Source organism: Balaenoptera acutorostrata, chromosome 6, assembly GCF_949987535.1.
Source record: "Balaenoptera acutorostrata chromosome 6, mBalAcu1.1, whole genome shotgun sequence".
In the NCBI taxonomy this organism is placed as follows: domain Eukaryota; kingdom Metazoa; phylum Chordata; class Mammalia; order Artiodactyla; family Balaenopteridae; genus Balaenoptera; species Balaenoptera acutorostrata.
In genome coordinates, this window is record NC_080069.1 from 25,942,934 (window position 1) to 25,956,703 (window position 13,770).

The 13,770-nt window shown below is 40.5% G+C and overlaps 1 long non-coding RNA gene across 1 annotated transcript in view; it reads left to right on the forward strand.

Moving 5' to 3' along the window:
- The first annotated feature begins 13,415 nt into the window (after positions 1-13,415).
- The window catches only part of LOC130708366 (uncharacterized), a 116,226-nt gene continuing 115,871 nt past the window's right edge, over positions 13,416-13,770 (forward strand). The window contains exon 1 of the long non-coding RNA XR_009008587.1: positions 13,416-13,448. This is a non-coding gene — a long non-coding RNA (uncharacterized LOC130708366). The remainder of the gene's footprint in view (positions 13,449-13,770) is intronic.

The window sequence follows — 13,770 nt, forward strand, 5'->3', positions numbered from 1 at the left end:
TGTGTAGCTGTATATTCAGTGCATCCATGGAAGGAGGGAAATTCAGGAGTCTCTTCTGTGTCCATCTTGAGGTACCTGTTGATCTTTTCTAATAACCGACTCCTGGTTTCATTGACTGTCCATATTGTTTTTCTGTTTTGTTTATGTATGCTGTAATATTTATTCTTTTTCCCACCTGCTGGCCTTGGGTTAAGTTTTTTCTACTTCCTTAAGGAAGATGTTCGATTGTGGATATGAGATCTTTATTCTTTTTTAAATGTAAGCCTTTACAGGTATAAATTTCCCTCTCATCACTGCTTGTGCTCCATCCCGTAAGTTTTGGTATTTTGTATTTTTTTTCTTTGGTCTCAAGGTATTTTGTAGTTTCTCTTGTAATTTCTTCCTCGACCCATTGGTTGTTTAAAAGCGTGCTGTTTAATTTCCACATGTTTGTGAATTTTCGTTTCCCTTGTGTTACTGATTTCCACTTTTATTCCGTTGTGATAGAAAAAGATTCATTGTGTGATTGCAATAGTTTTAATTTTTATTAAGAATTGTTTTGTGGCCTAACATATGGCCTATTCTGGAAATGTTACATGTACACTTGAGAAAAATCTATAATTTACTGTCTTTGGGTAGAGAGCTGTGTATATATGTGTGTGTTAGGTCCATTTGGTTGATACTGTTGTTTAAGTCTTCTGTTTCCTTCCTGATCTTCTGTGTGGTTGTTCTCTCCCATTTCTGAATGAAGGCTATCAAAGTCTCCAACTCATTACTGTTTCTCCCTTCCATCAATGTTTGTTTCATCTGTTAAGGAGCTCTGTGTTTTAGTGTGGGTCTATTTGATTTCACCCTACAGTTCGTTTAACTTGTATTTTTATATCCAAGTATTTCACAGCTTGGGAAGTTTTTGTCCATTATTCCTTCAGACGAGGTTTCCGCTGTTTTCTCACTCTTTTTTCTTCCTGGATTCCCATAATGTCTTCTTTTTTGGATTCCCATAATTCCATTAGGGTCTGTTCACGTCTCTTCATTCATTTTCCTTTTTGCTCTGAGAACTAATAATTTCAAGTGATTTGTCTTCAACTTTGCTGATGCCTTCCTCTGCCTGTTGCAGTCTGCTTTTGAACCCCTCTTGTGAAATATTCAATTTACACTTTTAGCTCCACATTTGCTTTTTTAAAATAAATTGTCTCTTTGTTGATATTCTCACTTTGTTGATATATCACCTTCCTGACTTCCTAGGCAGTTGTTTTCAAGAGTTCATCTAGCAACTCTGAAGCCTGTGTTTCTTTTTTTTTTTTTTAATTAATTTATTTATTTATGGTTGTGGTGGGTCTTCGTTTCTGTGCGAGGGCTTTCTCTAGTTGTGGCAAGTGGGGACCGCTCTTCATCGCGGTGCGTGGGCCTCTCCTGTCGCGGAGCACAGGCTCCAGACGCGCAGGCTCAGTAATTGTGGCTCACGGGCCCAGCTGTTCTGCGGCATGTGGGATCTTCCCAGACCAGGGCTCGAACCCGTGTCCCCTGCATTAGCAGGCAGATTCTCAACCACTGCGCCACCATGGAAGCCCCTGAAGCCTGTGTTTCTTTAGTGTCACTTTCTAGAGATTTATTATGTTCCTTTGAATGGGCCACATTTCCCTGTTTTTTCTGTATTTTGTGAGTTTTTGTCAAAAATTGCATATTGAAAAAAACAGCCACCTCTCCCAGCCTTGTAGACTGGATACTTGCAGAGGAAAACCTTCACTAATCAGCCTGGTGTAAAGGCTTCAGGTCGTCTCCGATCTTTTATGAGGATGTGCCTTCACTGGGCCTGTGTGTAAAGCCCAGCTTCAAGCCCCTAATTCTGCCACACACACAGCTGTTTTTAATTGTTTCATTTCTCCAAGAGCCTCACCCCTGGCTTCTTGGCCCTTAAATGTTCTGTTGTATTCCTCTGTCAATAATCTCTGCCCTCCAGGTGTGTGCAGGTCTACAGTTGCCATGAAGTTTTCATGGGCCATTGAATCCATCATTGCTTTCACAGCCACCAATCTGATATACAAAATATTCCACTATTCCTATCTCAGCTCTGAGTCATGTGAGACAGAAATCAGACTCTCAGACATTGCCTGGCATGCCACACATTGCAATCAAGTTGCACTCTTTTACTTTTCTCCCAATGGAGGACCAGTAATTGGGCAGCTTTCACTCTACTGCACCATATTGAGCCAGGAATGGGTTAGGATAAGAGTGAGCAAAAATGCCACGAAATTTGCTCTCATTTTGAGAGTGACTCTTTCTTTACTGGGCATTCACTTTGTTGCTTCAGATTACTGGCTGGTTTCTAGAGCTCCCACAAAGCTATTTGTATTCTATTGTTTAGTTCAGAGTTTTCATGGGGTTACATACCTGGAGCTTCCTATTCTGCCATCTTACCTATATCACTGCTGTCCTTCATTTTTGGAAGATGGTTTTACCAGATATAGAATTCTTGGTGAACAGTGTTTTTCTTTCAACACGTGAATATGAAATCCACCAGCCTTCTCCCTTGACGCTTTCAAAATTCTCTTTGTTGTTAGTTTTTGCAATTTTAATATAGTGTTTTTGTGTAGATCTCCTGTTGGAGTTCATTGAGTTTCTTGGATATGTACTTTCATGTATTTTATCATATTTGAGGAGTTTGGGACAATTATCTCTTCAAATATTTTCCCTGACTTTCTATCCCTTTCTCTCCATGTGGGATTCCTATTATGGATATGTTGTCATACTTGATGATGTCTTGTAGGTCTTTTACGTTCTGCTCGTTATTCTTCACTCTTTCCTCTTTCCACCCCTCAGAGTGGATAGTCTCAATCAGTTCTTCTTCAAATGTGCCAATTCTTTATTCTGCCTGCTTAAATCTGCTAATGAATCCCCCTAATGACTTTCTTATTTCAGTTGTGGCACTTTTCAACTCTAGAATATATATTTGATTCCTTTTTGTAATTTCTTTCTCTTTATTAGTATTCATCGCTTGGTGAGGCACCATTTTCCTGATTTCCTTTAGTTCTTTGTCCAAAATTTCATTTAGTTCTATGGGAATATTTAAGAGAGTGATTTAAAGTCTTTTTATGCCTGGACAATGTGTATATGTGTATGTCCACATTGTGTGGACAATGTGTATGTATATATACACACACACACAGACACATATATATAAATATATATATATATATGTATATATACATTTTTTTCCTCATTCATGGATCATACTTTGTTGTTTATTTTCATACCTCATAACTCTTTGTTGAAAATTTATATGTTAAATAACATAAAGTAGAAATTCCGGAAATCAGATTCTCCCTTCCCATCAGGATTTTCTGTTACAGCTGTTTGTTGCTGTTGGTGGTGGTGATGGTGGTGGTGGTGGTATTGCTCCTGTTTGTTGAAATCTAGATTGCATTTGGGAAGATGTAATGGTTGTTACAGGTTGGAAGGAAGCTTTATGATATGAGAAGCCTATACCATTTTTTTGTGACTTTATTTTAAATTAATATAAAATGGTGTTGGTTTTTTTTGGATGTACTTTTATGTTCCATGCTACTAACGTTTAGGATTCAAACATTTGACAAAAGTGTATTTAGGACTTTTCATAAGTATTTGATTGAGAGTATTCAGTGGTGATATTTTGTTTCTTGTATATACATGGGTCTCTTTCTGGGCTCTCTATTTTGTTCCGTTGGTCTATATGTTTGTATTTAACCCAGTACTATTCTGTTTTAATTACTGTAGCTTGGTAATATGTTTTGAAAGCAGGAAGTGTGATCCCTTGAGCTTTATTCTTCGAAAGATTGTTTTGGCTATTTGGGCTCTTTTGTGGTTCCCTATGAATTTTTGGATTGCTTTTTCTATTTCTGTATTGAACACCATTGGGATTTTAATAGGGACTTCATTGAATCTGTGGACCACTATGGTAGTATGTACATTCTAAAAATAGTAACCATGAACATGGGATGTCTTTCCATATTATCAGTGTCTTCTTTAATTTTCCTCATCATTTTTTACACTTTTCAGTGTACAGGTCTTTCACCTCTAGTTAAGTTTACTTCTAAGTATTGTATTCTTTGTACTGAAGTTGATAATGGGTTTGTTTTCTTAATTTACTTTTCAGATTTTCAGTAATCTTAGTTGTAATTTTTTCCCTTTCATTACTTTAAATATGTCCTGCCACTCTCTTCTGGCTTGCAGAGTTTCTGCTGAAAGATCAGCTGTTAACCTTATGGGGATTCCCTTGTATGTTATTTGTTGCTTTTCCCTTGCTGCTTTTAATATATTTTCTTTGTATTTAGTTTTTGTTAGTTTGATTAATACGTGTCTCAGCATGTTTCTCCTTGGGTTTATCCTGTATGGGACTCTCTGCACTTCCTTGCCTTGATTGACTCTTTCCTTTCCCATGTTAGGGAAGTTTTCAACTATCATCTCTTCAAATATTTTCTTCTGAAAATATTTCTTTTTCTTTTTCTCTTCTTTTTCTGGGACCTTTATAATTCGAATGTTGGTGCGTTTAATGTTGTCCCAGAGCTCTCTGAGACTATCCGCAATTCTTTTTATTCTTTTTTTTTTATTCTGCTCTGTGACAGATATTTCTACTATTTTATCTTCCAGGTCACTTATCCGTTCTTCTGCCTCAGTTATTCTGGTATTGATTCCTTCTAGAGAATTTTTAATTTCATTTATTGTGTTGTTCATCATTGTTTGCTCCTGAGTTCTTCTAGGTTCTTGTTAAACGTTTCTTGTATTTTCTCTATTCTATTTCCAAGATTTTGGATATCTTTACTATCATTACTCTGAATTGTTTTTCAGTTACACTGCCTATATCCTCTTCATTTTGTACTTTACGCTTTCATCTCCTGCATATTTCTCTGTCTTCTCATTTTGTTTAACTTACTGTGTTTAGGGTCTCCTTTTCACGGGCTGTAGATTCGTAGTTCCCATTGTTTTTGATGTCTGCCCCTAGTGGCTAAGGTTGGTTCAGTGGGTTGTGTAGGTTTCCTGGTGGAGGGGACTGGTGCCTGTGTTCTGGTGGATAAGGCTGGATCTTGTCTTTCTGGTGGGCAGGGCCACGTCTGGTGGTGTTTTGGGGTGTCTGTGAACTCAGTATGATTTTAGGCAGCCTCTCTCCTAATGGGTGGGGTTGTGTTCCTGTCTTGCTAGTTGTTTGGCATGGGGCGTCCAGCACTTGAGCTTGCCGGCCATTGGGTGGAGCTGGGTCTTAGAATTGAGACAGAAGCTCTGGGAGAGCTCTCGCTGATTTATATTACGTGGGTCTGGGAGGCCTCGGGTGGAGCAATGTCCTGAAATCGGCTCTCCCACCTCGGAGGCTTAGGCCTGACACCAGGCAGGAGCACCAAGACCCTGTCAGCCACATGGCTCAGAAGGAAAGGGAGAAAAAAAGAAAGAAAAAATAAATAAAATTAAGTAATTAAAATAAAAAATATATAAAAAGAATAAGAGAGCACCTGAATCAATAAACAAATCCACCAATGATAACAAGCGCTAAAAACTAAACTAAGATAAATATAAAAATCAGAAACAAATCAGTCGCAGACAGCAAAACCCAAGTGTACAGTTGCTTCCAAAGTCCACCTCATCAATTTGGGACAATTTGTTGTCTATTCAGGTATACCACAAATGCAGGGTACATCAAGTTGATTGTGGGCATTTAATCTGGTGCTCCTGAGGCTGCATGGAGAAATTTCCCTTTCTCTTCTTTGTTTGCACAGCTCCTGGGGTTCAGCTTTGGTTTTGGTCCCATCTCCGCATGTAGATCACCCTCAGGCATCTGTTCCCCACCCAGACAGGAGGGGTTAAAGCAGCGGCTGATTAGGCCACTCTTGCTCACTCAGGCTGGTGGGAAGGAGGGGTATGGTAGTCATAACTGGAATGTGGGGTGAGCCTCTGGTAGCAGAGGCTGGCATGACATTGTACTAACCTGAGGCATGCCGTGTGTTCTCCCAGGGAAGTTGTCCCTGGATCAAGGGACTTTGGCAGTGGTGGGCTCCACAGGCTCTCAGGGTTGGGGGCGTGTGTTGATAGTGACCTGTGCTTGCACATAGGATTCTTGGTGGCAGCAGCATCAGTGTTAGCATTTCATGCCTGTCTCTGGGGTTCGAGCTGATAGCCACAGCTCGCTCCCGTCTCTGGAACTTGCTTAGGCAGTGCTCTGCCTTCTGTGGGCACACAGGGAAGGAACCTCTCTCCTCGTGCACCCCGAAACAATGGTCTCTTGCCTCTTCGGCAGGTCCAGACTTTTTTTCCTGTCTCCCTCCCAGCTAGCGGTGGTGCACCAGCCCCCTTCAGGCTGTGTTCACACAGCCAACCCCAGTCCTCTCCCTGGGATCTGACCTCTGAAGCTGGAGCCTCAGCTCCCAGCCCCCACCTGCCCTGGTGGGTGAGCAGACAAGCCTCTCAGGCTGGTGAGTGCTGGTCAGCACTGATCCACTGTGCGGGAATCTCTCCGCTTTGCCCTCAGCACCTCTGTTGCTGTGCTCTCCTCCGTGGCTCCGAAGTTTCCCCCGCCCATCCCCTGTCTCTGCCAGTGAAGGGGCTTCCTAGTGCGTGGAAACTTTTCCTCCTTCACAGCTCTCTCCCAGAGGTGCAGGTCCCGTCCCTATTCTTTTGTCTCTGTTTTTTCTTTTTTCTTTTGCTCTACCCAGGTATCTGGGGATTTTCTTGCCTTTTGGGAAATCTGAGGTCTTCTGCCAGCGTTCAGTAGATGTTCTGTAGGAGTTGTTCCACGTGTAGATGTAGTTTTGATATATTTGTGGGTAGGAAGTTGATCTCCACCTCTTACTCCTCCGCCATCTTGAAGGTCCCCCCCGATCTTGGCTTCTTTGTACAAACAATTTTTTTTCCTCCAGCTGCTTTTAATATTTTATATTTATCACTGGTTTTGATCAATTTGTTTGTGATGTGCCTTAGTGTAGCTTTATGTTTCTTATACTTGAGATCACTAAGCTTCATGGATGTATGGATTTACAGTTTGAAAAACTTTCACTCATTATTTCTTTCAATTTTCTCCCCTACTCCCTCACACTCCTGTAAGAACTCCAATTACATATTTATCTGACCACTTGAAATTGTTGTACCATTTGCTGTTCATTGCTAATTTTTCCTCTGTTTTTTTCCTGTCTTTTCTGTAGAAATGTATAATGTGCTGTTTAATCCCATCCATTTTATTTTTTATATCAAGCATTGTAGTTTTTATCTACATCTAGAAGTTCAATTTGAATCTTTTGTTTTATCTCTCATGCTTGTACTTAACTTTTTGAATCTATGGAATACAGGGATAATGACTGTATGGAATACAGTGCTAATGACTGTATTAATACCCTTCTAACACCTGTGTCAGATTAGCAACAATTTAAAAAAAACTTTTTTTCCAGACATGCCATGTGGCTTGTGGGATTTTAGTTCCTGACCAGGGATCGAACCCAGGTCCTCCGCAGGGAGAGCATGGAGTCCCAACAACTGGTCTACCAGGGAATTCCCAGATTAGCAACAGTTTTAACCGATTTATTTTGTTCCTCATGGGTCCCATTTTCTTGTTAAATCTGGTCATTTTTAACTGGATTCCAGACTTGCTGGGTGGTGGATATTTTGTAGACATATAAATATTCTTGAGCTTGGTTCTGAGATGTATTTCTGTCATTTGTAACCTGTTTGATCTTTTTGTGTTTTGCCATTAAGATTCGTTAAGTGAGATGAGAGGAAGGCTCATCTTTGGTCTATCTTATACTGAACCAAGGGCCAGCCATGACCAAGCACCTCCACCTAAGGGAGCAGCACCCATTTCGTCAGGACTTTCTGCCAGGTAGGGACATACTCCCTTGCTCTCTTGCTGTGACTCCATCTAATAGGCTCCCCACACCAACCCTGAACACAAACCCAAGAGCAGAGTAGAGGGATTTTTATTTCTTTTTCCCTGCTGTCAATCCGGCATCTGGAAGACCAGGTGTCACACGACAGGTTATAAGAATTACAAAGAATAAATAATAAATACACAGAAAAGATATTTTATATATATTATGTATATAGTATATGATTATATATACTTTATCTCTATTATTAATCTTTATGTTAAAGTCTATTATGACTTATTTAATATAGCTCCACCAGACTTTTTGTGCTCATTATGTTTAATTCATTATAAGGTGTATAGGTTTGCTAGGTCTGCCATAACAACAAAGTGTAGACTGGGTGTTTAAGCAAGAGAAATGTATTTTCTTACAGTTTGAGAGGCTAGAAGTTCATAATCAAGGTGTCAGTAAATTGGTTTCTTCTGTGGCATCTCTGCTTGGCTTGCAGATGGTCTCAAGCCAAGGAGAGATGAAATATATTTGACATATAACATTGAAATATATTTGACATATTTTAATTGAAATATATTTCAATTTTAATTGAAATATATGACATATAATATTGTGTAAATTTAAGGTGTAAAACATGTTGATTTGGTAGATTTAGGTATCGTAATATGATTGCCATTGTAGTGACAATTAGCACCTTGATCATGTCATGTAATTATCATTTCTTTTTGGTGATTGTGATAATTAAGATCTAGTCTTTTAGCAAGTTTGATGACTATAATACAATACTGTTGTTTATATTCACTATATCGTGCTTTAGATCTCTGGGACTTTTTTAGTGTTGCCCTCTTATTGTGTCTTCATATGGTCTTTCTTCTGTATGTATGCATTCCTTGTGTCTCCTTGTGTAGCCAAAGCTTCTTATAAGAACACCAGGTAGAATGGATTAGAGCTTACCTTCACAGCCTCATTTTAATGTAATTACTTCTTGGAAGGCTCTAACTCTGAATATAGTTACATTCTAAGGTACTCAGGGTTAGGGCTTCAACATATTGATTTGAGGGGTTGGGCACAATTCAGCCCATAATAGAAGTACAAATAATGATAAATGTTGAAAATCAGTGGCTTGTCATTATGTGCATGAATATCCAAGATCATTAACATTAAAACTAGTTGAAAAAATAAATCAGAGAATAAAGCAAAAAACATTGTTACTATATCAAAACCAACAACTTTCCCATGTGCAAATAAATACATATTATACCATATGTGAAAATGTTTCATTTACTATAAGAATCCAATTGAAAGAACTGAATCAATGTTTGCCTATATGTATATCTATATATAGAAAACTATTAAACTACATAAGGGATCTAAAGGAGAGTGAGATATACAGTGGCCAGAAGTATATTATTGGCAGACTGGATAATGTCATTATTTTACCATTGTAACAATATTATGTCTCACTTCAATTCATAAGTATGATGCTAATCAGAACCTCAGCATGATTATTTTTAGAGATTTGGCCCTAGAAAGTTATACTGTTTCTCTTGATGAAGAGCTTGTGAGAATAGCTAGGGAAATTCTGAAAATTGAGTCAAAAGATATGATTATCATAGTTAAATCTATAAGAAAGCTAAAGTAATGAACACATTGTGTAAATGGTGCATTGATAGATAGACCAAGGGAACAACAACAACAAAACTCTATCAATAGATCCAAATATATAATGGAATTTTATATGTAATATAAGTTGGTTTTCAGAATAATACAAAGGACTCTGGTCTCAGAACCTATTTGTATAAAAAATTTGGAACTTGTAACTCTCACACATACAGTAAGAAAATGCCCAGTGGAAATATGTAGATGTAAATCATCTATTCGATTAGCCTCTGTAATAACTATTTATCAAAGAACAGTGAAATCCTGTATTGGAATAGGGATGAGGGGAGTGGAACTCTCATGTAATGTGACCCAAATGCCCTTCTTGACCAAACTTCAGTCAGGTTCCTCTAAACCCTCTTTTAGACTAAGCCTTGACCTTAGCATTCCATATCCATCCCATCCTTGACAGGGGTACACAGTCCAGTTTTAGCAAGAATCCTGCTAAGTCAGTTTAGATAGAATCTTCATCCTTGAGCCTCATCCCTCACCTTTGACATCTAAGCACTTGGCCTCTCTTTAGCAAGAATCTCGTTAGGTCAGGTTAGTAAGAATCCCTTTACTTTTGAAGTCTCCTTCTAGTCATTTTCCATCCACATATTCCCTCACTTTGCTCATCAGCTATAAGTCCCCAGCTTTCTTTGCTGTATTTGGAGTTAAGTCTGATCTCTCTGCCCTGTTGTAATTTTCTTGAAAAAAGTCTTACTGTTTTACTAAGTGTCAGAAAGGCTTTTTCTTTCACAAATCCTAGTGGGAGTATAAATTAGCATAGCTTCTTTGATGGCCTATTGTTAACATCTACCAACTTTTACGTATCTATTTTAATTTAGCAATTGTATATTTTGGAATTTGTATTGCAGAAATAATGCAAATATGCAAAGAAGTATAGACACAAATATTTACTGCATATTTACAATAATGAAATTTGGAAACAAACTAAACATCCATGTAAAAGGTTTTTATTAAGTAAATCATATACCCCTCCAATAAAATATCATGCAGCCAAGAAAAAGTATGATGTATGTATGGTCAGGCCACTCAAAATGCCTGTTCTCTTGCTCTTTGTACATCTCCTGCTTGACCAGTGCTTGCTTCACCTACACCCTACTCAGAAGAGTAACCTTCCTGCATACTTGCCCCATGCCCCAGCCAATGACTGTTCTAGCTTTAGAGCAGAACATCGCCACGCTGATAGCTTATCAAAGGGACGGTGAGAATCATGTAGCTCTGTTGGTTTCCCTGGTAACTGATGAACCAATCTGAGGTCAATTCCCCCTATAACTGGTATCTTCCCCCCAACCCCTGCTAGGGAAGACTACTGCCACGTCCTTCCTGTGGTCTGCTGCACAGGGTGGGATGTCACTCAAGGACCACACTTCAGACATGTAAGATCCTCCATCCATTAAATCGTTGATGTCTCTGTCGCTGATTTTGGGCTCTTTTTTCATTCTTTCAAGCCTCTGTGTTGCAGCCCAACTATGTAGTTTTAAATAATTTGACTTGATAATATGACTACACTTTAATTGAGTCAAAATGAGTTGTAAATAAGTGGAAAAAAGAAAAGCTCCTATTTGAAAAATGTATTTGTGTAGTGGACTGCACTGAATAAAGTTGAGGCTAATGAACATTGGTTCCATTTGGGAAGGAGATGCAGAGTGGAAATTTCCTCCAATAATCCCATCAAGCACTATGCTTTTGATTAAACTGACCCTGTGTTTTTGTATAATTTAAAACAAAATGTTGAAATATATTTATATACAATAAAGAACACAGAAAATATTCCATCAAGTGTTGAAGGAATAATGATTTTTCAACAGCCTTGCTCAGGTCAGGATTGGAGGTGTATGAACAAAAAATTTGCAAACAATATTGAGTATTTTGCTAGGCCTATGTCATGAGGAGGGCCATCTGGTTTGCATAAAACAAACATGGTATGGCTGTCAGTTCATTATACTTTCATATTTACCTTTAACGTTAGGAGCTCATGGATTTTTACATAGGAAATGATTGCCAAATGCCAGTTTATGTACCTGATGCACAGTGAGGCCAAACAAACAAAATCGTCGAAGTTTGGAGCAGGTAAAGATTTATTGCAAAGACCAAGCAAGGAGAACTGGTGGCTCGTGCTCAAAAGACCTGAACTCCTGGATGATTTTTGTGGAAGAGTTTTTATAGTAAAAATTTGGGGCGAAGCCTATAGGATGTGTGACTTTTGTTGGTAATGAGGTGACTGGGTGGTGTTTAGGAATATTGTACTCAATCTGAAGTTACCATCCTCCAGCAGAGTGGGAGTTTTAGATCCTGCACATATTGTTATGCATAACAAGACACATACATAGATATTGCTATGTATATCCCTTGAGGAGGAAACAGGTCCCCGTTTTATAGCTACCCTATTGTTTTTGACTGCCCCTCCTTTGTTTCTGTATTTTCTCTTCTTCCTTATTAGTAACTGTCTGAATCTGTCCTTTGCAACTCAGCGACAACAGTCTAGGAGCTGAAACCTTTTTCCTCCAAAGAAGCAGAGGACAGGGAAAGGCTTTTGTATCCAGAAAGGCCCTGCAGCATCCTGCTTGGTTTGAAAATTGCAATAAATGAAAAAAGAAGTCTGTTCCATTATGACTAAACCAGTGAACTCACTCTTGAGAAAATATGCTATTTGTCCTTCACAAAGGATGCCCCCTTGATGCCAAGTAGGTTAATTAATGCAGAGACGGAAAATTCTATGCCATTAGGAGGATATTTTCTCGGGACTATCAGGATCTAGCAATTTGGAGAATATGATTTCAGCTACGAGCTTTCCTAGTTTTGCCCTGGGACCCAGGTATACAGATGGCCTAAGAGCCACAGTGTGGACATGATCTTGGAGAGGCAGCAGTGAGTGGTGGCATGAAGTGAGATCTTAATTCCCTGCCCAGGAATTGAACCTGGGCAGCCTGGATGAAAACCAGGAATCCTAGCCACCACACCCCCGGCTCTTGCCCCCAGTGAAAAATGCATTGCTCACGGAGGCAAAAACTGTAAAAACAGGTACAAAGTTTATTATTAGAGACATAGCACACAGAGAAACAGTTTGTTTAGTTAAGACAGAAGCAAGGCAGAGGTGCACATCTGGATAGAGAGGGTGTGGGCGTCCCCCCTAATGAGGAGAAGCGCAGTAAAAAGGTGGTTAAATCATTTATACAGGGCAGTTCTTCTGGGTCTTTGTGTACCTTTGGCCAATTATCTGGTTTCTTCTTCTACACCTGACCTGCCCTAGGACCCTCCCCAATATGCCTGTGCAACTTTTTTCCAAGATGGATTTCAGCCCAGAGGCCTATGCGACGGCCTTAGCATCACACATTCTGGGGTGGTGTGCCCTCCTTTTTGACCCCCAAGGAACCTTTCTGCACATGTGCAGTGTCTCCCTTGCCCCAAGGATGGGAAATATATGACCTCTTGATCCTTTACTCAAACAAGGGTTAGCCCCTCTCTATTCCTGCCATGACTGTTATCTTAAGGTGTTCACGGGAGACAAAGCCTGGGTATTTACCCTGTTTCTGCAGTTACTTCCATTTCAGAGAGCAAACAGGAGGCTGATTTTAAATGTCTAAACTGAAGCCCATCTATCTCCTGTCTCAGCAAATGTAAACAGGAGACTAAGTTGTAAGTGTCGGAAGCCCACTTTTTCCTGCCCCATGAAATGTAAACGGGAGGTTAGTTGTGAATGCCTGGCTTGGGGCCCCTCTATCTCCTGCCTCAGACACACACCCAGTCAGGGGTCTCAGGGCACCCAGGACCCTGGGATAAGCATTTCCCCCCGTATTTCTACTCTGAAGTACTAAATTGATTGCTTGGCTCACAGTCAACCCAGGGTGCAGGGGGCCAAGGGAAATGTAGTCTTTCTCCCTCTTACTGTCTTCCTGGTCTTTCGCGGCTTCCTCTGCGCATGTGCAACGTAGGGCCCGCCTCACCCCTTCCGCTTTCATGCGCCTCGAGGTGAGAAGAACCTGGAGCTTTGGTCGTGGCAGGTGCAGGGCTTGCGTGGCCTGAAGCTTCGCTGAGAGCGGCGTTCTTGTGGCGGGGGCAGAAGCGGGACGTCGCGGGACGTCTCGGGCCGTCCTCTGGCCCAGGCGGGACTGCAGTGCCCGGGTCTGGCCTGGACCTCCGCCCTGGGAAGGTGGGTGGGGCGATCCCGGTTCGGGCCTTGTGGTCTCGGGGGCCGGTGGAGCTGAGACCCGTTAGGAGAGGGGACGGTGCGTGTGGGGACGGAATGCCCGGCCCCGCCCGCATCTGACGGGGGGACGCCGGGGCGGACAGT